General features: G+C 41.6%; 1 protein-coding gene across 1 annotated transcript in view; it reads left to right on the forward strand.

Moving 5' to 3' along the window:
* Positions 1-21,595, forward strand: part of osbp2b (oxysterol binding protein 2b) — a gene marked incomplete at its 5' end in the record, with an annotated part of 43,482 nt that overhangs the window by 6,951 nt on the left and 14,936 nt on the right. The window lies entirely within an intron of this gene.

A 21,595-nucleotide genomic window follows, 5' to 3' on the forward strand; every position in this document is an offset into this window, starting at 1 on the left:
ATTGTGAGCCAGGAGAGGGCAGCGCTGTCTGCTCGGTCAACTTGGAAAACAAACTGGAGTATGCAAATGGTACTGTGAGAACTGAGCTACCATTCAGCGTCCTCCTGACAACAGACCTCTCTCCTTTCCAAAGGGAACTTATTCGTGCATGGTTGTGTTAGATGTTGGTGGTCAAAGGCTGTGGGAAAAGGCTGGGAGGACCGTTTTTCTTCACGCTTCGCCCTGGCATCATCCCAGAGCCGCTCTGCCCCGAGTCTTTCGCAAACAGGGCCTACAGAGACCGAGACAGGCTATATATTCCTCTGGCCTCCATTTGAAAGTCAGATCACTATATATAGACAGGGGGAGAATGTGAGTGCTTTTTAGCTCACCACTTCCAGTAAGCAGCAGAGGAATGCTGATATATTTGTATTTTAAAAAGGTTAGGCTATTGAACAGCAGTACTTAGTGTGTGTGTGTGTCCAAATCTGTGTTTTTGTGTGTGTATGTGTGTGTGTGTGTGTGTGCACATTTGCTAAAGCTTTCACAATTTGACATCCCATTTTAGACAATGTCCATCTTTGTGTATTAGGCGGATGTTTTGCACAACATGTTTTCTCTACAAGAGAAGCAGAGAGTAGTGGAAAAAGACAGACACTGGTTTCAGTTTAATACTGATTAAAACAAGAATATAGTTGGAAATCCTACGTTTTATCATCCGGTAGACCACACAGTATAACAGCTGTTTTGAGCTGACACTATATTAAAATGAAACATTTGTAAAAAAGCTTTCAGATTACAGCAGAACATATTACTCATTCAAGTGATTACAAAAAGGTCGGCATATGAGTGTGCAGTATGACCATGCTTTTACTCTAATGTACTGTAATTATTGAAGTAGCATTTTTTTTTTTTTATAATAATAATAATAATAATAATAGAGGTGATCAAGATGTCCTTAATGAGAGAAGTGTGTGTTTTCTCCTTGCCCAGATGGGTTTGCTGTAGATATTGTGTTTTAACTGTGTGATCAGCGTGTCTGTTTGAAGGAATGCTGCTGTTCCCTCTTTAACTCTGACGAATGAGACGTCGCTGGTCTTCAACTGATATTGGATTTTTAAAGGCTAATGTAATACCGGTAATTTGGAGCGTTGAAAAGCCAATAGTCAGTTAATCAGATGATATCCCTGCCCCGCTAATCCCAAGGTGACGGGGTCAGAAATGCCATGCTACGAGCAAAGACCTTATCATGCTCATTATTAAAGAATGTTTTAATGCGTCAGATATAAAAGACTAAAACTTTTGTTTAAATAGAAATTATCTCAGGTACGCAGTGACTTTGCCATGACCTTGTATATTGAGCGTCCACGTGACTGGTGGAGGTCGCACCGCCGCTATCAGAGCCGTGCTCCACTGATAGCAGTAGTTTGTAAAATGTCAATAAATAAGTAGCTCTTTATTTGTAGAACACTTTAGAAGGGGACGTAATATGAAGGGCTTTACACAATAAGAACAGTATCCTTCAACTCTGTGACCTCCAAACAACAAAATAAAATAAAAGGCCACAGTTAAAAGGATTATAAAATGCCCTGATGGTGGAGATCAGTCAGCCAAACTGCTAAATCGCTCTACCTTCAGTTTTTATACATGTCTGTCACTGACTAAGCAGTTTTTCTTCATCCCACTGTTCCTAGCAAACCATTGGCTTTTAAAGATGCGCTCAGCCAATTTAAAAAATAATAACAACACCATTTGAACACACACAAACCGACAGCAGTGGCTGCGACTCCAAAAAATTGCTACACCCTGCAGTTCCCGTAAAACAGCTCAGCAGCGTCTCTCTTCCTGCCTCCCAGACGCCGCCGACCTCTTTCAGCCCCACACCTCCGCTCTGTAAGGTGGGAGATAACCCCGGAGACTCTGGAAAGTCTTCTTAAGAGGCGCAGAAGACATTACACAGTCGTTTTCAGGCTTTGTAGTGAGGTATAAAATTGGTGGAGCTTGTGTTTCTGCCGTCTGCAGTCATTGTAGATTCACTGATTATTAAGCACTGTTTACTAAACACTGTCAATTGCAACCTCTTAAAATATTTGTTTAGTCTTTTTTTTAAACTAGTCAACTTAATTAGTGTTATAATCGCTGCTGTGCATGAAGCAGTAAATTGTGTGCACTTCAGGCTTTGAGTCAGTATCTGCTTTAAAGCTTAGAGAAAGGATATAGGTGCGCCTTTGTGTTTTTCTTTCACGGCTGATCTTTCAGTGGGAGGAGGATTTAAGAGAATGTGAGAAAAGGGAACGCTGTCTGAGTGCGTCTACGGAAAGTTAAGTATCTGCTAAAGCAAATGTTACTGAGAGTAGTACCACAGCGAATCACTATGTTGGTGCTTATCAGTGTTAAAATTTAAAGATAAATTTGCCACCTGGTCTCTTCCATGGACAGACATGGATTGGTGACAGTGCCTACAATCATTAACCTCCCCTCTCCTCTCTGCCAGTGGAACAAAGAGCTCTTATCGATCTCTTCAGGAGAACACAGTGTAAAGCCTGGGCACAAGGTGTGTGCCAATACAGAGAAGAGTTATAACTTGATACCGTTGATGTGGTTTGTCGCTTCATTATCGTCTTATTGTGCTTTTATGTTCAACCTTTCTCACCAGAGCACTGAATCAATTACTTGAATTAGCACTGGTGAATTTATTTGAATTGATGAGTCTCCTATTTATAACTGGCTGTCCTTCCATTAGTGTATATGGTTTTAATATAGATTGGCTTTCCAACATGTACTTTCAGCAGATGGCAGTGTTTCCCCTCCCTTGAACACGATCGCCCTCGTGGTCTGGCCTCCCTCGTCTTTGCCAGTGCTGCTGAAGGACTGATAATAGCCCGTGAAATCACTTGTTCCAGTGTTGCCTTGTATTTGAGAGCTTGACATACTCCTCTATTTTGATGTAGCCTGTGTGAAAATTTCTTTAGATGGCTAATTTTAGTGGAAGCTGCTGGGGGGAAGAGATGGGAAATGAATTGTGTTTGGAACCGGCCATCCAGTGGAGAGCTGGAGCTGTTGGGTGACTACCAGCACCTGACCTGCATGCAAGCTGATGCCTGTCCTGAGTTCTTGAATAACTGTGCATTGATCTACATCAGCCTTTGATCAGTAAGTCAGTCTGACAGTCTGAGGGTCATGTTGTGCTTAAACTGACTCCAATTAGGTGCGTGAGTAAACCATTGACTGTGCTTAAATTACTTCAAGGGTTTCAGTTATTTTTATCGTCTTGCTTGTGTTATTTTTCATCTTCATCCCAGTTTTTGGTCTTCCTTTACAAAAAAAATGTGTGCTCTGTCCATGGTGCTGAAACCGTAGGACTATAGGACGAAGTAAGGACCGATCAGGATCACCTCATTGAACATCCGTTAAGTATTTGTCGTCTTTTCGGCTGCTCTTTCCGTCTCCTTGCCTCTTAGTCTTGCTTTTTTTTTTACCCCACACACATTCTCGAAGACACTTGCTCTTCCTCTCTGTTCCAGTCACCCTCTCACTCCCTGTCTGGTGTTCCCGCCCCCTCCCTCTTTCTCTCTCTCTCTCTCTCTCTTTCTCCCTCTCTCTTTCCTCTTCTCTCTCAGTAAGCCGTTTACTCTGCTTTTCATCCAGCGGGGCTTTAGTTCTGAAAGGAATGACCTCCTTCTTTCTCCCCTTTTCACCCGCTTCCTTTTGCTTAAGACACTGATATTGTCCCGGAAATTCGGGTTAAAATACGCACGGGATAAGGCTCAGTCTCCCGCTTGTAAGTACACAGCTTTTCTTCCATTTGTGGTGCACTCAAGAGCGCGCGCGCGCGTGTGTGTGTGTGTGTGTGTGTGTGGTTGTGTGCATGCATGTGAATCTGATCAAGATGATTGTGTTTACTTCATATCTCCATATCATAGTAGTGCAATTTGGATGATGTGTGGTCGCATAAACCACCAATGATGTAATTTCACAGTTTCACAGTAATTAAAATGTGCAGTAGATATCTGCCATTGAAATTAACCCTAACCCTGGAGCTTAACAAGGAAATAAGGAAGTGAAAATAGTTCCTGAAATAGAAAATATTCTGTATAAATTAATTTAGTACGGCGTATTGTTTAGGGTAATTTAATCTCTGGGGCAGGAGACTCAGACTAGAGGACAGAGTGTAATTATGTCTTCCTTTCTGCAAAATCATGAATGTGTCAATAAATCCGTGACTGGTATGATATTAATCTGGTGTGATGATACATGATGTACACTGATTTGTCTGTAAGGTCATTTTGTTTTCCCTCGGCTGTTATGGAAATATTCACAACTACTGTACTAGTCAAAGTCGTGTCAGCTGCAAGTGAGCAACGCCTTAATTGCTTTTATTTTGTGACGTTACGTAATATATATTTATATCGTTTTAATTAATCAGCAGATGCTTCGTTTGCAGTGGGATCCATCCTGCATGATGCCTTGCTTTCCAAGCTCATGAAAGGATGTTATGAAATGACAGATGGTATGCTTTTCATCTTCATCAATTAGTTCTACCGGGGAAGGCACGCTGAACTGCTTGTCCTTGTTTGTCTTGGATGTAAGAGCGCGTGCCAGCAGAGTTCGATATGCTGGATCAGCTCAGTCCCCAGTGACAAGTGAGATGGAGACGGAGAGGTCAGTCTCAGATTCAGTCTTCTAATGTAACATACTGCAGCTGAAGCCAGGATCTTCACAGAGACCTTAAACGCTGTGTCTGTCCAAACAGTAGACCGGCCAATAATGATAGTCTGGGGACTTCTGTTTTTTGTTTGTTTCAGGAAAATTTTACTTAGTTTGCTCTTGTATTAAGTGTTCCTGTGAAACCAAACCGTCCTCTGTGTTATTGGGTATGCTAACCCATTGGTTTCGGAGTTTCACGACCATCTGCCATATCTCTATTAATTTCCCCTGTGTTAGTGTTATTTTTTCGTGCAGTATGTTCTAAAGTGATAGAACTGATCAAACCCACTGTCATGTTCCTACTTGTTTTGCTACCTGCTTTCTAGCTTTTCATTTTCAGGTAATTTCCCCCGTATCACTCTTCAGTCTCGTCTTCCTCTGTCACTATATTTTGAAATCATGTTGGGTTTTTATAGGCATGTTGAATGACTTGACTAGGGCGTCTGCACAGAAAAACCTTGGCACTTCCCTCTTATATTAATCTCTATATATCTCATAGCTAAACCCTCTGCAACGCGTCCTCTGCTATTAGATGTCTTTATATTAGAACAGCTTCTCTCTGCTACTGTGCTTCTGAGCAGAAGCATTTTACCATCAAACTTTAATCCCACAGGTCAGTTTTAAGTATTTTGATTGCACTGTAGCCACATCATTCAAGTAAATGAGAGAATATATGTCTTAGTGTAATTTTATGTTTCTTTTTTAACCGATTTAGTCTCATTTACTGATTCTTAAATGTTTTATTAATCTTTCCAAGGAGAAAAGTGTTGCCATCTTTCATGTGGGAGTAGGTGTTGTTCTTGTCTGTTAACTCAAAAGGCTTTATTTACCTGCTTATGCTAGACTGCAGTGGTTCATAATTAGATTAAATGGGTAAACGTTTTAAATATCTTTTGGCTGTATTCAACTTGAGTAGTATCCGTAAATATTACTGGGAGTTATTAGTTGTTGCAGCATTTGGGAGTCTTGAGGTAGCTAATAAGGTTTGAATATTGATTTATTGGCATTATATATATTCTTCAATGGATTTAAAAGTTCTGTAAATGACGTTGATCATGACTAAACACTGCCAATCGACAGAAAGTGCGTATTGTTACACAATCTGCACCATATAATCGGTGTTATTGTGCTCTCTTTTGTTGTAGTGGGATTTGTCTGCTCCCTTGGCTCGAGTGTGTGTACACTGACCTGCTGTATACTGCGTGAAGCTCATTATTAAGCTTGCGTCGTGTCCCAGTCGGCACACACACATTTTCTCTCTGTCGCACACTCTGAAAGCTTTTCTGCTTTATCAGCAGCGAGGAGAAGTTGAAAATCTGAGAACCCCACTTGGGCTGGTCATTAAAATATGAATTAGTTCAACATTGTTCTGAGCTTTTAGCAAAGACAATAGAGGTCCAGTATTCAGTTTCTCCGTTTTCCTTCTTTTTTTATCCTCTTAGTAGAGTTCAGTGTTGTGACACGTCTCTTTCGCTGGTTAGGTGAAACAGTTTGTGCCAGATTCTCCCAGTTTTCTCCCCAAAGAGTGTGATTTTCTCACGGCACTATGACTATGTGTGTTTGGTATTGTTTTAGCTGTAAAGAACAGTAGAGTTGGCAGCTGTATTGTTTGTTAAACGCCATCTGATTTCCCTCTTGGTTGTGTTGTATATTAAGTTCTTACAGATGTGCCTTTAGTATTTTATTAAAGGTGTTTACTGTAAATGCAGCATGGATGTGAACCTATAGGGCAGCAGCTTTTACAAAACAAGTGGTACTTTATGTCAGGTGACGGTGTCAGGTGGTGTAATGACACATTTAAAACCTTTTTGCACAATTGTATAACAGGAAACATATCCATGTCCTATTTTTATGTGGATATTAAGTCAGTGTTGATGGTACTTGTAGTCAGATTTCTCTGTATGTGTGCTACGTTGAGACAGAAAAAGTTATTATAATGTCTATATGTACCAGGGAGCATTGTGTGCGACCACCTGATGCTCATTTCCCAGTGTGGGATAAATTAAAGGATTACCTATTATCTTAGATAAGAAATTAATAAATCTAAGTAACTTATCCCAGTGTTTGACTAGAACAATGGTAAAAATGACACAAACTGAGCCACGCTACATCAGCCTGTCAAGCAAGTCCAAACATATTAAGAAAACAACTCATTCAGTCTTGTTATAGCTGTAGCTATTGCTTTGTTGACTAAATACATTACATCACAGAAAGAACATTATTCAAACTCTTACTGCTGCTGTTCTTGGTTTGCTTTTCCAGTGTAAGGCCTCGAGCGCACTTCTGTCCAAATGAGGAGCAAAACCTTTGTGCATTGAAAGGCACACACACACACAAAGCTGATACTTTAGGGCTGGCATTGGGGACAGCGACTAACAAAAACTGGCAGCTGAATGTTTCTGAAGGCATTGGAGAGCCATTCGGTCGGAGGCAGCACCGGTCGCCGCTGCTCTCGCCAGCTCGGTTTCTGGACTGCCTCCACCATATGTGTCCTTTGGCTAAACTAATACAGCTGCTGCCTCAGCTTCTCTCTGCTGGGTTGCTGTCTGCCTGACTCCACATTGCTTCTGTTTAAAAAGATTATATTTTCACTGTTGGAAATGTAGTTAGTTTGCGAAATGCACAAGCGATTGATAATGAGTCTCTAGACAAGACTTAAAATCCAAGTTGAAACATCTTGCAGTTTTCCTGAGAACCGATAATGTCACTGGAGCAACCCCAAAGAAACAGATAACAGGACTGTTGTTGTTTATTCTATATATTAATTCGGATAAAAAGAAATAAGTTTAAAAAGCAGTTGTCCCCTACACAATGCATGCACACTGGCTCGGGGTTTTGATAAGTCGTAGCCTCTGATGAATTCCTGATGGTTTTGTGAAATTCTGCAAGGAAGTAAAGATATCTTGCTGTAAAATACAGCATGACCAGGTCAGGTCACACAATGTGATAATGAATCACAGTAGCACTGAAATCAGCCTCCCACAGCAGGTTTTGACTGCTGACGTTTTGCTGTTGGGAAAGTTCAGATCTCGAGCCTGTTTAAAATGTACATGCAAGACAAACATCCCACAAATGTCACTGAACTGAAACTATTCTCATAATGAGCAGTGGTTTAAAATACTGTCCAATCTGCAGCTCTGGTCAGCAGCCATGGAAACACGGTTGAGGTTTATGTTTATAAAAAATATCTACTTCCTAAAAGTAAAATTCGCTAGAAATCTAGGACTTCTGGGCTTAATCACAATCTTCAGTTGTTTTTCTAAAACGGGACTCAGAGATACAGGATATATCAAACATTGTGGAGACATAGATTATTTCTTCACATTTCGGAGTATTGGCATTTGCATATGAATTGAAGATAATTAGCTTTTAACTTCCATTTCCTGCCCAGACGTTTAAAGGCACAGCACACAAAGGTACTTACATTAGCGGCTGCCATTCAAAGAGGCTGCCTGGAGTTTATTTGTCAGCGATGCCTACGTACGCGTGCGGCCGGATGATTCATTGCCTCAGCGCATCGAGCCTCCGCTGTCATTTCACTCTGCTGCGTGGGGCATTCATATGAAGTGTCTGTTTGCGATTACTACATCATCAAGCTCATCCACGGTTCTCTTAAGTCAGTGCAGGCTGACGCAGGAAGCAATTACTCCTAACTCTTCCATTTGCGGTTAATTAAAGATATTCCACCTCCTTTGGGTAAGTGGGTTATTATCACCACAGGAACGCATTAGGAGGCTTCAGCTTTGTCTTGTGTTTCACTGCAGTCAAATTTCTTTTTCTGGTCCTTGCTTGCGAGTGGTCTCGAGTTTCCTCCGTGACGGTGACGAAGCACAGTATCACTAAAAATTTATATGGTCACTGCCGCAGCTGGAGTAAACACAGCTGAATAATTTGAGCGGTCTCTAATGCAGACTGTGACTTCTAAAATGTCATTGTAAAAGTTTCTTTCCCCCCATGATGAAAGACTTCTCGCTCTTGAACTGTTTGGTTTTAATGAGCTCGGTGCATACAGCCGGTGGAGACTGTGTGTGTGTGTTTGTGTTTGTGTGTGTGTTCCTTCATCTGAATGCAGTCACTGGTATAATGAGACTGTTACTTCTGCTCTTTAAACACCATTTTCTGTTTAGTTTGTCTTTCAGACTGTTTGACCTCCAACTGTCTTTCCCCCAGTAAAAAATAAACAGGGAACTTGGGGTTGAATGTCTTCTTCTCTTTGGGATATCATGTGATATTTGGATGAAGCCAGAATTCACTCCAGGGTCCTGAGCTGTTTTGATTTCTGTCACGGAGATCACAGGCTTAAATGACTTTTCAGAAAGCTCTGTCTTTTTCGTATGCCGTATATATCCCTATACCGTATGCCATTATTACTACATGTAACTATGTGGTAATAATGATAATGTTTAGTCGTTAACAATGTGAAATCAAGTACAGTAGCTTGAACTCTTTAGTTGTTATTAAGGCATATATTATTACATGTCAGTCACATACTGTAGCTACACTTATTTCAATTTCCACAATGCAGCTCACTGCTTTGCATCAACAGCGATGACAGAAAACAAAGGACTCTCTAAACGTGCGTCGGAGAACATGATGTGTTACATCACACGGAGCCTGCTGTTTTTCACCAGGCCCTCTCTGCATGGCTAAACTTAACCGTAGTGGAGAAAAGAAACGATGAAGGTCAAGTGCGTAATTAATTGTGGGTTCATGCTTCATTGCCCCCCTGGAACACGCCCCAGGACATTTACGCGACGTCATTTATTTATAGTCAGCCAATCTTTCCTCGTCAGCACTTCTCTCACCTCGCTTACAGCCGGAGGTGATACCTGTTTCTGCTGTTATCAGACATTTCTGTGGAACCGCTGCAACAATGATATTACAGCAGACTGGCTCATGAAGTAACAGTGGAAAGGTTTTTAAAAAGGAAAAAAAGCACTGTATAATGTGCTTTCCATGGAAACTATAGTATGTTGCCATGGTTATTATATTTTTTTAATAGTATTAGACGTTTTATTTTCTCAATCTGGCCTATTTTGTGTTTGTTTATTCGGATTGCTTACAGCATGAGCAATAAAGGACTTGTGGAATAGGCGATCTGATGGGCTAATTTGATAGCTGCACACTCAGATGTTTGATTTGATTGCTGTAGCTCTTCTCATTTTAATCTTACGGGATTCATCATTGCAAAACTGAAAACTGCAACGAGATTGATTCTGGTAACAATTAAAGATGGCTGTAATTGTGTGTTGTCCAGCTACTGTGTAGACAGGGTGCATGAAATTGTTATAATCATCATATATCAAACTATAGTGGCCAGAGGCGTTAAACTTTCATCCACTGAAAAACACATTTAAACAATCAATTTCCGATAAAATAAAGAAAATATGTTGTCACTTAAAAAGCATCAATGTAGACCTCTAAATAGCAGAGCAGTTATATATTTATTGAAGTTCTCATTGCCATACTTGTGTTAAACTACTGTATACCTTAAAGGGGAATTACTGTTTTTTCAACCTGGACCTTATTTCTGGCATAAAATACGATCGTTTATTCACCCGTATAACTTCGGTGTAATTTTTTGTCATTCGGACGATATTTAGATCCGCGTATATCCACATAGTGGGAGTGACTGGGGCACCGAAACGCAGCCTCTAAATAACGCATTATCTGCCGCTAAACTCGTTCATTTCACCAATATTTTGTTATGATACGTTTGTGCTATTCCCCGTTGAGTCCGGAGTTACCTGTTATCATCATCTGGGGTCTGTAGATTAACTTAACTTCTGACCTGGATGTCATCTCTGAGCACTGTGCGCACCCCGCACGGCTTGTTTACCTGTAATTTGCTACTGCTAGTTTTTTGCAATAGATAACAGGTAACTTCAGACTAAACGGGGAATAGCACAAACGTATCATAACAAAATATTGGTGAAAGGAACAAGTTTAGCGGCAGATAATGCGTCATTTAGACGCTGCGTTGCAGTGCCCCAGTCACTCCCACTATATGGATATACAAGTATCGTCCGACTGACAAAAAATGACACCAAAGTTATATGGGTGAGTAAACGATCGTATTTTATGCCAGAAATAAGGTCCAGGTTGTAAAAAACAGTAGTTCCCCTTTAATGTGAACTTAAGTGATGGTGACAAATTCAATGAAATTCATACATTTTATAAATGTCTTATGATCCAAATGCACTGTATCACAAACACAGTAACACAGAATTAGATGAAAAGGGTCTGGATGTTCAAAGCAACGAATTATTGTGATGGGTGCATCAAACAAAATGTGTTTATTAGAGCTTGGTCTGAATCGTTAATAGGGATTGTGGAAATTTAAAAACAACTACAGGCTGTAGTCGAGTGCTTGAAGACAATAATTGAGTAAGTCTACGTAGTAAAGTATGGGATTAAAGACTGATTGTTACAATCAAATAAAAACACTTATATACATTAAGAGACACAGCACAGAGTACCAGTAAACAAATAAAAAACAGTGTGGTCATGTCTTCATGGTGATTATTAAGAAAAGTGCTAAACTATTCCACAGTGCAGGGCCAACAACAGACCTCACGAGGTTCAGCTCGGTAATGAAATGCAGTGTGAGTCTGTCAAGAAACCATGGTGTGAATGTAGTTCTACCTAAAATTGGTGTAAGATGTGTTTTCACAGAAACCCACAGATCACTGTAGAGGGAGAAAACTGGGTTCAGGCGGCCAAGGTGACCTTGATTTACAGTAAGTACAGTGTGATATGTACGATAGCAATAACGTCAACCTTCACATACTTTAAAAGGAAGCCAGTGAGGATTGTTTTTGCAGCCCAGGCCTTACTACAGTATGAATTCTGTTGCATTGGTGCATGTTATCAGGTCATCAGCAGCTGATGATCAGCCCCTTAAAAATATTCAGACTGAGCATGACACTAGCGGGTACATCAAACCGTTGAGGAGAGGATAGACAATTTATTGAAGTTTTCTTTTTGTTTGACCTCACATCCTTCGTCTCGCGGCACCACTCAGAGTTAATCTGAAATCTCTTCATCCCCCTCTGTAACAATCTGATCATACATCTCTCTCTCATCTCTTCATTTTTAAAGCAACATAGCCTTTATTTAATACAAATCACTGTCATTTAGTTTCTTAAAATCAATGCTGTCATTGCTACCGAAGCAGACGGGAGGAAGCAGTTTACTCCGGTCGTGGTTGTGTCGATGACTGCTGGCTGCCGAGTCCTATCGCCTCTCTGCTTCACTCACTCACTCTCTCCCGCCCTCTCCACTCTGCACTGCACTGAGAGAAGCATGTGGAGGAGAATAGCAAATGTGCCGAGCTTTGTGAATGTGTGTGTGTGTGTTTCCGGAAGACAGGGAAGCAATGCAGGAGAGGAAGATAGGAATTACAAGACGTGGCGCCTGCGTCGCTCCCCACGTTATTGTATGTATGTGATTGTGCTCGTATATGTGTGTGCACGCTGCACTGCTGAACAGGGAAAGTCGCTGCCTCAGCCCCCCCCTCGGTGGGATTATGTAGCGGCCCAGGGCACCGTTGCGTCTCAGGGAGCGTGGAGTGGGATCGGGCCTGCAGAGAGTGGGATGAAGGGCCGGAGCTGCTGGGAGCCGGGGACTGTCCGCTCCCTCTGCAACTCGGGCTGCCTGAGTAAACTCAACCAGGGTCAGTACAGTTACGACTAAAGCTACAGCACAGGAGCACGGAGCTGTCACACTCCTCTCCATTTGCATAACGACGATAGCTTCCTCATTCTGCCATCTCCTCCTTATCGTACGTCTGAGAGGTAGCTGTCATTCCTCCATCCGTCTCCCCCTTTCTAGCATCTGTCATCTGTCGCCGTGGATTCTCCCCTTTTCTGCAGTCTCCTTCAACAATGCAGCACCTCAAGCTGTAAAAAGAGCAGCCCGTCCTCTCTCCTGCTCTCCTCGCTGCACGCTCTCTCCTTCCCTCTTTCCCCCCTTTCTCCTGTGCTGCTCTCACTCAGCCTCATTCCCCCTCTCTTTTTTTGCGCCTGCTCCACCTCACATTTGCATATGGATGAGTTGTAGCCTGCCAGGCCTGTGTGTTGTATTGGCAATCTATCTGTGTATCTGTGTAATATGAGTGTGGAGTTCATTGCACCATCAGCAACTGTAGAGTGGGATGTACTGTATATCCCAGGGTCATAGAACCTGTTTTATATTGTTTAGTAGGACAGTAACTCATTACTACAGATTACAGAGAAATGCTCCACCTTCTGCTCATAGGAAATATTACTCTGTGCAACACATTGACCAAATGGTACCGTATTTCGTCAAACAAATCAATATTCTATTACCGCTCAGGGCTGCTTAATAGCATCCTGTGGGTTGTACGTCATGTTGCCTGTATGTGATTATGTTGTTACTTTTGGAGCAACAATGATGGATGTCTCAGCTATCACATTTTCCTTTCACTCATGTTGCTCTGTCTTTCCACCTCTCTTACTTCATCTATCTCTTTCTTGCCATTGGCAGAGTTAGACAATGTGGAGTTGAACAGCTGTGCTCTGAAGCCGCGGGCTCTCAGTCTCCTCAGTTTGTCTGTTTATTCACCGAAATGAGGCTCTGATAGGTAGTGAAGCCCGTGTTGTTTTAACACTTAAAGTCTTTTTCCTTGGAGGCTACTGTATGCTCACTTCATCACGAATGTTGGGATGCCATGATGTGAGATAAAGAACAGAAGTGAGAACCTTTATATCCTAACTCTGCGCATTGATTCATAGACACTTACCCGGAATCCTCCAAGGGCTCAGTATAATGTGCTAAATCAGTGTGAAATTCAGGTTTGTATTAGTATTAACCAATGTTTGCACAGCATCGGAGGAGATTTATAAATTTGAAACAAAAACAGTTGACAAGGTACAAATGTGGACTGAAGATGTTTTTATTAGGGCTGAATGCTTTGGGAATAATATCTAAATGCTAATTTTCTGTGAGATATTTTGCGATTTGATTTAGGGCTATCTATCGCTTTTGATTTCCTGAAGTCCACATTCAGTTCAATTCGATTCATTTAGAGCAGGGGTGTCAAATACAGCCCGTGGGCCAAAAGCGGCCTGCCAGAAGGTCCAGTCTGGCCCGCTGGAAGAATTTGCGAAAAAAAATGACATTAACTGCAATTTTTCAATAAAATTGGCACCTATTCTTAAGTTGACCACTAAAGGTTGCAGACATAACACAACACTGAGCCCCTGAACTAAACAGCAGATGGCTATGTACCAAAGTTGAACTTATTTTTCTTAAGAAATTTTAGGTTGACCATAAAATGTTGTGTAAAAGGTCAGTTCATCACATAATGTACGTGTCCTCCTTTGCACTAAAACAAAGGGGGAAAAAATTGTAGTTGTTCTTATTTATATGTTATTATGTTACCGGTCCGGCCCGCTGGAGATCAAATTGGGCTGTATGTGGCCCCTGAACTAAAATGAGTTTGACACCCCTGATTTAGAGGTATTTTGCTTTCAAAACAATGTGCTTAGTTATGAAAGAGAGTTTCATCAAAGTAATGTTTGTGGTATTTCCACGGTATTTTACGTCTAGTTGACACATATGCACAATAAATTTAACTCCCGTCAGCTGGTTGGAAAACTGTTTGGGTGGATAATGGACTTTTTTAAGTCCCAAAAACAGCAAACTGACCTCAAAGAACTACTGTCAAGGCAGGGTGATGGTGAAGTCGCCTCAGGTTGCCTGTGCCTGGACTAAAAGGTTACACTTGAATTCACCACAAAGACCTCACAGCCAACAGCCAGCTGCCACATACCTACCTCTGCGAAAGGAATCTCTCTTCTGGGAAGCCATAAGAGCTGCTATTAGCTGAGAGGCTGCGAAGCTAAAACGAGCTACAAACCATCGTGGAGAACTTGCCTCTCCTGGTGATCAGTTGAATAGGCTGAAAGAATGGTGACGACGATCAGACATGTGCCAACAATGCTTTGCAGTTAGCTGTGTGCACAAAAATAAAGACACATAAGCTACTATATAAACTAAACCTAGATAAATAAACATATGATATAAAAGGATGTCATTTTTCATTAAGTTGACGCAGAGGCTACGGCGACAACGAAGCCCCTTCGCAGAACCTACGCAGACCCTAGCTCCATAACTGCCGTGCACTCCCCTGGAAAAGTAACTACGTGCACAGAGCGCAAGAGCTGTGATTGGTCCGCTCGGAGGTAGCGTGTTTCCGCTTTAGTATTTTCGGCTGCTTCTCCATCTCTCGGAGATACATTCATTAATACATAGGATTAGATGTTACAATCCTTTGTGCCAAAATCCCGGGCAAAACACATTTAGAGGCCCTGTCCAGCTGAGAAACCCTAACAAACCTACAGTCATGTGATATGACGCTTAACCTACAATCTAAATGAACTAAGTAAATGCTGCTGGCTTGTATGGCCCGCTCAGCAGCAGACGCTAACTCAAACCTTGTGAAATATAAGCTAACCAAATGCTGCTGGCTAGCTTAACCTACAATCTAAATAAACTAAGTAAATGCTGCTGGCTTGTAGGCCCACAGAGCAGCAGAGGATAATTCAAACATTGTGAAACATAAGCTAACCTAACGCTGCTGGCTTGTATGGCCCGCTCAGCAGCTAACCATAGCTACCAAGCAACATGAAGACAAATGTTTGTATGAGTCGTCTTTGTCGAAATTTTGGCAAAAGTTTCAGTCGCCATTGTCGAAACTGAAGCAGGAAGTAGAAACAAGAATGAACCCGACTGGCAGAAAAGACACAGTGCCGACTAGTGTTTGTGTGGCAGACTGACGAGCGCACAAGTATAAATGACTCGCACTGGCGCAGGCTACGTGCTTAGGTTACGGCGTCAAGTCCCGCAGAGGTATAAACTCTGCTTAATGCTGTTAGATGTCATTGGAACCAACCACAATAAAGTCTTGTTTTTGGTAGAAGATAGAGTGGCTTAATGTAATGTAATCTCAATCAGTATTTACTGGTTCAGTAAACTGAAGAGCTCAGAGTTCCAACCAGGCCACTGCTGAAAAATAACAATACAACAACAACAAATACAGAAGCCTGAATAATAAGATCACATCTTGTTGACAGCCTCATCGCTGTTATGAAGACAGTGCTCCAGTTTTAGGCAGGACTTGGGATTTGTGAAGTAGGAAAGCAAGAAGAAGAAAGTTCTGAGATAAATTCATTCTTTAAAAATAGGATGATTTGCCACCACACCTGACACAAACCTGACAGGCCTCAGAAACTTTTGAAATGATCATGTAGACGGTATACTAAAATAAATGATCAGAGCAAAAGCACCCACAGTGAATCCCCTCTTATGCTGTTTTACTCTTTGTGCCATATTTTACAGTGCATATACATTTGAAACGGTAAATCTTAGTTATATAAAATGATTAGGGTTGAATGGGAAATCTCTCTTATCTCTGTCTCTGTGGATATTTCATGATGTACTGGCTCTGCTCTGGTGAACAGAATTATTTTGAGTGAGCCGTCGACATGTGAAACCTCTTCTGGAGCTGCGCTGCCATGTGACATTCCACATCAATTTGATAATCAGCTCTTATTGAAGACTGCCTGTGTCTCTGCTCTGCTCTTGATCCCGTAGAAGAACAGATAGTGAAAATGGTTTCGTTGTGCACGAAGACTGTTTTACTCTCATCCCTCCCGAGATAGCGATCCGCACAGAACTTGCATTTTATTAAAAAGGTCAGACAGTGCACAGCCTCTGGAGTTCCCCCCTGTGCTCTCATCATTTTTAATGCTTCAAATATTAATGAACATAACTTAGGAGTACTTAGTAGATACATCTATTACTGCTCTATGAGGACTGTCACCTTTACCCTTGTTTAATGGTTTATTTCATGACTCGTTTTCTTGCAGCGCTGGCACCCAGACAGTTCCTATGATGGATCACAATCTTGCTGTGTTCTGGGGTTACTGACGTTGAACTTGCCAAATCTTTCTGGGTAATCGCGTTGTTCGTTCTGCCACCGTATCGCAGGCTTTGGAGAGAGTTCTTATCACTGTCGAATGGGAGATCAAAAAACTTGTCAAGCTGCCCGCCTTGTCTTAGTGCTCAGTCAGTATGTGACTTAAATATTTGATCCATCAAGGTGTTTCATCACCGTTGAGAAATCAAAAGTGCAAATTGATCATTGCCATTTACAAAACAGCCTGAGATATTATTGAGCTACCCTGGGATAAGCATCTTCTATCTGAAGCTACGTAGGTAGCTAGGTAGTGGGAATCAGTGCAGCATCTTCACATTGTGCTAGTTGTAATCCTGAAGATTTTGGTGCTGATTTTGGAGGTTTGTTGACATGTTACTGTGGTTTAATAGGTGCCATATCACATTTCCCAGTAAGATGAGGTGTAATGTATTTAAAGTGACACTGAATTGCTTGTTTGGATTATTTCCTGTGAATCCAATTTGCATTTAGAAGGCAACCCTGAGAACTACTTCACAGAAGAGTATTTCAGAAAAAAAAGGGGGTTTGAGTTTTTAAGTTACCAATTATATGTTACTATATTATGTAGTCAGCGTGCATGTGCTGGTGAGCATCTTACTCTAATGTCCGTGCACAAGCATATGACTTAAGATTGGAAACGGTGTATTGTGTTATTGAATTACAGCTGATATACTGCAGCTCCTCTAATGAGACCCGTGTGTCAGAAGCATTTAATTAACCTCGTTGCTGTTTTGTAAATGCGGCGTACACAAGACATCGAAGAGATCTGGTAAACACGGGCATCTCTGTACAGTAGTGACTTTTTTATTTTTTATTACCGCAGCAATATCTTGAAACTCCTGCCGCGCGGAAACAGACTGACTGTGTGTGAAGGAAGTCAGTTTGTATTCTAAGGTTGTCGCATAATTAATGACCTCACCCTTCAGACAATGGGAGTTGGCCAAAGCAAGGTTTCATGCATCAGCTGGGATTTTTTTTAATTTACTGTGCATACCAGAATATGATCTACGCTTTCAGTAATCAGCAAATTGATTGTTTTTCTTTTTTCTGTCCATCCTAGCACATTGTAAAAAGTTTCAGAATTAAAAACCCATTGCGGCCGCTGCAGTTTGCTGTTAATCTTTTCTTTTGTTTGCTGCTCTCTGACCGTGTTCGATTGGATACACTGCCAGAGCTGTGCTGCAGAGCTTTGGGGACAGTGATGAGTTGCACTGCACAGTTTCTCATTTGCTTGTGCGGAGCTGAGCGCCGTGTTACTGGGTTTAACCTGCTGTCTCCTCGGTTTGTCTCCTCGTGATGTTCCTCGGGGGAGGTGTGGAGTCAGTTAGCAATTACTGGCCAGGATTACTGCCCCCTCCCTTGGGATGCTTCCTCGCTCCTCGTCTTGCTTGCTTTTGATATACTTTCTTCCTTTTCTCTTACCCACTCTGTCAAAATAGTCAACTGTAAAAACAGACGATCCTCCTCGCCTTGCAGTCTGTGCAGAAACAAGTGATCTCTATGCTTGAAATATAGTGATCTTTAGATTGTAGGTGTACATTAAGGCTCTGTAATTGAAATCAATATCGGAGTAATCACAGGTATTATTTCAATATTGATAAAAAACAGTCACAGTAATAAGATCCCTTTAATCTTATTAAATTATTCCCAATAGCCTATTCTTTTCTTTTTGTGCCCGTCTCTCAGCTGCGGTGCTTCCTCGCAGTGTAACTTTGCATTAGAGCTTTTGTCCAATCATATTTCAGCCGTCAAAGAAATCTGTCTGGGCCTTCACAATTAAAACTGCAGGCGGCTGAAGCTTGAAATACACTGAAATACATTGTAATGATGCTGTTACTTTAACCAATCACATTTCATGTTCGTAGCCTTTAGTCCTTCTCTGCGGCCTATGGTAGTGTCAGTGTTTTCGCATCCTCTGATTGGACGGTCAGTGCGCTGCTCCGTTTAAGCCAAGCTAGCGGTTCACGTTCATCTCTGGCAAGCTTATAAGTTTTGGCCCCACTGAGGTACATATCTGATGATTGTGGTGTAAAAGTGCAGCAAACACTAGAATAAAAAGAAGCTGTATGCTAACACCCCCAAAAAAAGTAGAAATAGAAGAAGATTCTTGATTTTATGTCCCTGGTGTCCCCTCTAATTAGGGCTTGCAGGATGTGTAAATACCATCTTTAATCCAGAGGGGCAGCACATTTCTTCCATGTGCTCGGCTGCTTGACGTGTTCGTCTTTCAGCCACGGGGTGACGTCTTGTCAGCCAGAGGCCTGGCTCCACTGATCTGACAGCACGTCCTCCGGGACAGTCTGAGAGACGAGCCCTGACAGCGAGATAGCAGACTGCTGCTCCCCCAATTACATACTTCCAGTGCCTATTCTGCCTCCTCCCTTTTTCCCCTCACTCAACACTTTTGGGCTCAACACCGAGAGGGACAGTTAAAAAAAAAAAAAAAAAAAAGGAGTGAAGGACCGAGCAGCTGTTTAGATGTATGTGTGTTGATGTGCTAAAACGTTGGAATGTGATGAGCTGCGACCTGTAAGCTTTCTTCACTCAGATGTTTGTTTGGATTCTATTATTTGAGATGGGGGACGCAGTAGTAGGTAGAGAACGGAAACACATTTGCATTTGTGTTGTTGAGTTTGCGCGTTCTCCGATGTAGGTGTTAGACCGTGGGGGATGGGGCGAAGTAGTCCGCCCTTGAGGCATGACTGGCGTGGTAATGGGCTTGTGGCCTTGCCTCATGGCGTCGACTTCACTACGAGAACCCATCCATCTACATCTGCTCTTGAGGGGGCGGACTACGCAGTGACACTGATGCACAGACAGAATAGATGGGTTATTTATCGGCAGGGGTTCAGAGGAAAACCCAGCATTCACTTTTTATTCCAGGTCGGTGTGATATCCTGTTGATAGAGTATGTTTAGGCATCTTTAAGGGTGTGCAGTATTCAAACTCGGGTGATGGTGCTTGACATTTCGTCGATGCTCTGTGGACTCAGTGAACTGAGAGGACATTGCAGAAAGGGTGTTTCTGGCATCCTGTCAACTCAGTAGAGCCAACAGCAGCTCACAAATTTTTACTTCTTTGCACATTTTTGGAAAAGAGAATTAGCTTAGCTGGTGACATGCTGTAAGAAGACTCTCTATGAACAAATATGCCTTGGTTCACGTGACAGTTTATTTATAAGTGGCATCACTTAGAACTGTTGAACTCTCTGGCAGAATGAGGGTGAATAACATGAGCGAGGCGTCACTGTAGTTCTGAAAATGCCTTTGCTTAGCCAGGATTTATAGTTCAAATGTCCCAACTGCTCATATAAATATAAAGATCACCACCTATCAGTCAGTCCGCTGGTATTTAAAATGCTGCTCTCTGCAGTGTGTCTCTCTCCCTCCTGTGAATTTCCACACAGTACCTCTGAAATGATCCTAATATTATCTGGAGACTAGGATGTAAATTCTGTCACATGTAAGCCTGATGCAGAGCATTAGGTTTGAGCTCACTGTCGCTCAGTCCATGGTTATTTTGCCCTTCCATGTATGTAGTTATTTTAGCAGAGACATTAAGTGTCAGTGTCTTTCTGCTCTACACATTTTGTAAGAGGTTTCTGGCGTTTTAGATTTAGTCTGCACTAATTAGTTGTTTTTTCTTCAATGTTTGATACACAATCTTCCCTTATCCCTGTTTAGAAACTTGTGCTTTTATGATTTTTTGCCACGGAAAAATGTTTTTCTAATTGGCTTGACTTGACGGAAAAAAGTCAAAAGTTATAATAAAGCTAATTAAAGTTTAATCCCAAATGTACCGGATTGTCAGTCGACGTTGTGTTAATTAACAGTATGGAAATGATTTGGGTTTTGAAATGTTCCAAAAAGCACAACTTTAAAGCAGCAAATTTTAGCTGGAATTATATTACAGAAGCAGTGGGATGAGAAGATTGCGCTGCATGTAAAGAAGGTCATGTTTTACTCAACATCTGGTCTCTGGACCAGTAGAACCATGACGCCTATCGACACCTTTTAAAAGTACTGCCATTTCTGAATCATTTTTTATCTTGAGTTCATGTAGACGGAAAAAAATAAATCAACTAAAAGCGTAAATCAGCCATAAAACTAAAAACTAAGTGAGATTTCATACTTTCATATTTAGGCCATACTGCCTAGCCTTAATTCAGATATTGCTTGAGACAGGAGGGTTGTTGACTTAGGAGAGGAAATTCAAAACGACATCAACTGGCCAACGAACTTATCCCATTTAAAGCTGCCCTGTCATAGTCACACTTTATCAGTTTAAACTTAATTTCATTATCCTCCCAACTTTCTCAACTAACCTCACTCGCTCTGTCCTGCTCTCTTTTGCTCCGCAGTGTCTCGACACACAGGCCAGTCAATTTTCTGACTTCACGTCGTCAGCTTTTTCATTTTCCTCACCTGCAGTGTCTTTATTGAGATTCAGTGTAACTTGATTCCTGTTCTATTTCCGGCGGTAGATGCCGGTGTCAGTTTTCCAATCTAAGTTTCCTTTAGGTTTTGTTGTCTCTGTAGGACGGATGTGCTGACCTTTGGCTGGACTGTTGGGTTTTTGTTTTTTTCCTTCTAACGGCCAGACTGTTGTGTCTCTGAAAGCTCAAGTTCAGCATGTTTACACCATGCTCCTCAGGGGCTGGAGCTCAGTGGTCTGTGTCAGTGCTGCGTCTTACTGACTGAGCTTTACCTTTGGGTAAAAATTGATGACCGGAAATGCGTGGTGAGATTTTTTTTTTATTCTTTTTCTTTCCGTATTCAGTAGTAGAGCACAGTTTTTTACTTTTTACAGTAATATATTAATATGTTAGTGATATTATTCACTAGTTTTGCATATAGTGTATAGTCAATGCTGCTAATATTATTCTCTATGGCTCAATAAATCCAGCAGTACTCTGACCATTAAAGG

This window comes from Chelon labrosus, assembly GCF_963514085.1.
Source record: "Chelon labrosus genome assembly, chromosome: 9".
NCBI classification, from domain to species: Eukaryota; Metazoa; Chordata; class Actinopteri; order Mugiliformes; family Mugilidae; genus Chelon; species Chelon labrosus.